At 44.6% G+C, this 3,786-nt stretch overlaps 1 long non-coding RNA gene across 1 annotated transcript; it reads right to left on the reverse strand.

The window, feature by feature from the left end:
* Window positions 1-112: 112 nt before the first annotated feature.
* Window positions 113-1,682, reverse strand: LOC109298184. The gene is made up of 3 exons (XR_002097515.1): window positions 1,672-1,682; window positions 832-842; window positions 113-187 (listed from the first exon to the last, which is right to left on the reverse strand). It is a non-coding gene; the product is annotated as an uncharacterized LOC109298184 (long non-coding RNA).
* Window positions 1,683-3,786: the final 2,104 nt, after the last annotated feature.

Genomic DNA, 3,786 nt, shown 5'->3' on the forward strand with positions numbered 1-3,786 from the left:
CTCACCATAGGGGCCTCAATCTGCCCCCCCATAACCCTTCCCTTCCCTTCCCCCCTTTCCCCCTACACACTTACCTGTTGGGCAGTGTTTGTGTGTGTGTGGGTGTGCCTGTGCGTGTAGAAATATCTTTTAAGTTTAAGTTTTACTCAGCCCCTCCAAATAAGATTTTCTCCCTCTGCCTATGCTCCTGGGCAGGTATGGGAGGGCATGTGCCCCCTAGATCTGTAAACAGGGTGAGGGTGGGCTGCCATTGCAGACTGCTCTGGGTGCCAAACTTTGTTGTTACGGCACTTGTAATTGGGTCTGAAATCTATTCCTGCAGCCTTTTTTTGCCAACACCAAATGAGTCCCCTATTGGTCATGACCTTGACAGAGAAGTGTGGGTCAGGCTGAACAGACTGAGATCTAGATATGGATGCTTCAAAACAACACTTCATAAGATGAACATCTTGGACAGCTCACTGTGTGAGTGAGGTGTCCAGCAAACAGCATAGCACTTATTCAAAAGCTGAAAACTTTAAATATATGCAGATGAGGTAACCGGAACCCACATACTGTGCAATAATACCAGACAGTGGCACATAGCTGGTTGGAGGGAATGGGCTGGGGGAGGAGGGGTTTTTAACAGGCAGTTCACCACCTCAGGTCACTAGGGGTGGGATCGGCCTGGTTGTGAGGCAGACCGCGTGAGCTCTGGCTGAGGCTAGCGTGCTGGCCTGGGAGGTGGGATGAGCAGGGTGCTGCAAAGCCCATGGGTTGCCAGTGGAATGTGACCTAACATGAGCTGCGATCAGATCTGGTACAGAAGTTCATTATGGTGTTCTAATGTACAGTGCCGAAGTCTGATACCACATCTATCCAGGGGTCATCTTAGAGTGGGATCCACCAGTTTTACAGCATTCTATGTACCCTGTCTGTTCAATTACAGTTGTTAAGTATTTTCTGGACACTTACTGTGCAATAAATGTAACTTCTACACCAAGCCTCCGAGTCATGGTGATATTCTTCTTTCTCTGTTCAACCAATGTGAGCTGGAAATGAATCTGACCCAGATTCTGGTTATATCAATGGAACTATAGATACCACCTTAGACATAGAAATGTGAAGAGAATCACTGCAGTGTGTTGAGTTAAATAGCTTATTAATGCACCTCTCAATTTTTGGTCATTTTTAATAATAAAAGGATCTAAAGGGGGACATTGTAGTTCTAACCTTTCACAGTGATGAGCTCTTATTTTCTGTCTTGAACTGTTTTCAACCTTGCTGTGCAAGTAGAGGATAATTGTATCTCAGACATTTTACGTCTCTCAAAAAAATCTGTTTGTCTCATTTGATGGACTTGAGCAGTTGCAAGATCAGCATATCCCAAATATGCTTCATAAGCCAAAGGAATGGTCTGTGACAATGTACCCTGATGCCACAGTGTATTGCTTAAACTGTTTCCTTTTGTTAATTTACATTCTTCAGGGAAGATCTGATATATGTGCCATGAAGATATCCAAGGGTATTTTTGATCATAAAATCTAATGATAAAACTAAATTAGTTTTTCTGTTTTTGTAAAAACCTGGAGCTAAGAATTCAGTTAGCCTTGGGCAAAGGAAAATCCTTCATTATTAAGCTAATTATGTGGGGGTCAGATTTTGATCATTATAGTTACATAAAATAAGTACTGTAGTTATTGAGTTACCACAATGATTTTGACTGGATTACCTGAGGAGAAAGAAAACACAAGTCTACCTCAGAGTGTCAGACTCTACCCCTTGCTGCCTCTTGGTGGTATATACAGCTATACCACAGAATTTAATGGAACTGCACCAGCGTATAGGATAAAAGCACAGGCCCAGTCAATATAGAAGTTAGTTCTTACTTGTTACAGCTTTCTTTTTTTGTTTCTTCTTTTCCTGTACTTGAAAATGTTGTTTTTCTGAAAGCAATCAGCCAGATGGCTTTGGACATGAATCTAAACTTCACAACTGACTTCACAAGATTTACACCAGCTGAGTCTTTGGTCCTCTGACATTCTCTTTATTTAGCATGGGCACTGTCAGAATGAACTACCATGCCATGGACTGAAATCTGTTTTGGAAGCACTATATGTGGGACTGGGGGCTCAACCATCATCTCATTTCAGTTCTCACTTTTCTCCTGAGAAGAAAAAAATAAAAAGGTTCACTAATGCTACCAACTCATTTCACAGATGCTACTACACAAGTGTCAATGGCAATAACTTTCAGATAATATAAGGTAAAAAGGCTTTGTATCTCATTATCCATTCTGGGAGCCACCCAGGTTCCCATCACACACAGTTCTCTGACAACTCATGTTTTGTGCATACATGCTGCTATATAATGGATATTCCATGTTAGATTTTAGTTTAATCCATCAAATATGTCTGGAGGTCTGGTGCTTTTCTGCTCCTCTGTGAATGGTGAATATATTAGAGATGGGTCCCCGGTTTCAAATTAAGCTCATGCAAGCAGTCTAGCGAACCTTGTTTTCAGGTTCTCATGTTATTGTCTTACTTTCCACCTTCCTAATTTCCCCTAATTATCATCATTACCAAACTAACACATAATGTAAAAAGCTTAGCAATTCACCACGACCTCTGGTTCATATTTTTTCCTGGTCTTCCATTTCTTAATTTTTAAAATATCAGGTTCTTCTATGACACACTTTAGAAATGCTTTAATCTTGCCAATCCAATACTAAATTGACATTTTACACTTGGTATACATTTTTTTAGTTTCCATGTATGCCATTTGTGTAAAAATCAGCCCCTCTGCTGAGTAACACTCAGTATAGATCTGGGCTGTCCAACTGGTGGCCTGCAGGCCATATACTGCTCACAAGGGGTTGATCTGAGGCCACCAGGGTCCTACCCAGCTACTGCTCCCTTTGTCACTCTACCTGCAGCAGCAGTTGGGGTCTCTGGGCTCCCTTCCCTCCTCTGGCTTTCACTTTCTACTCCCTGTCCATCTGTGCTGTTGGGGGAGACTGCCACCTGGGGCACCCACATGTAGTACAGTGGGGAAGCACCCACATAGTATGCAGTTCAGGGGGCCTGTGGCTCATGCTGGTGCAGTCTGAGCAGCACGTGGCTCCTCACTGGTGTGGCCTGCAGGCAGTGGCGATGGGGTAGGGAGTGCATGGGGGTGCGTGTGTACTTCCTGCAAGTGCTGGTGCACCCCAACTGGCCGTGCTCCCCACTTAGGTGAGGGCAGGTGGGAGTGCCAGTGCTCCCCCTGAAAGCACCAGCTGGGGTGTGGGAGTGCAGGATGTAGTGCTGTGGCTAGTTCTAGAAGTGCTGCGGCTGCTTCCTGGTCAGCGAGATTGGCCACGGTGAGACGCCCCACCCTGGTTGCTGACTGGTCACTGGGGGGTGGGCATCAGTCCATGCCTGCAGGGCATGCAGCTAAACACTGCTGTAAAGCAGCTGCACTTCCTCATTTTCAAGAGATGCTGCATGCAGGGTGGGAGAGAGTGGGCTGAATGTGCTTTGTGGAGGGCTCCCAGGTGTTGGCACAGAGGCAGTCACAAAGTGTAGTTATTTCCTTTCTACTGAAGTGGTAAATCAGCACAATGCCTCTACAATGGACTCCGTTATAAAGGAGATTTCTAATGTTACAGCTCACCCCTTTTCCCTTATGAGAATAAGCTGTGCAGATTTAAGCACTTTTATGTCTGTATAACTGCAGCCACACTGGGTGTGTTGTACCACTAACTGTGCAAAGTTGCTTGAAGCAGTACAGTTTTTATGAGTACACAAACCCATAGTTGGGCGGGGG

This window comes from Gavialis gangeticus, unplaced genomic scaffold, assembly GCF_001723915.1.
Source record: "Gavialis gangeticus isolate Ggan-Ray unplaced genomic scaffold, GavGan_comp1, whole genome shotgun sequence".
NCBI lineage: Eukaryota > Metazoa > Chordata > Crocodylia > Gavialidae > Gavialis > Gavialis gangeticus.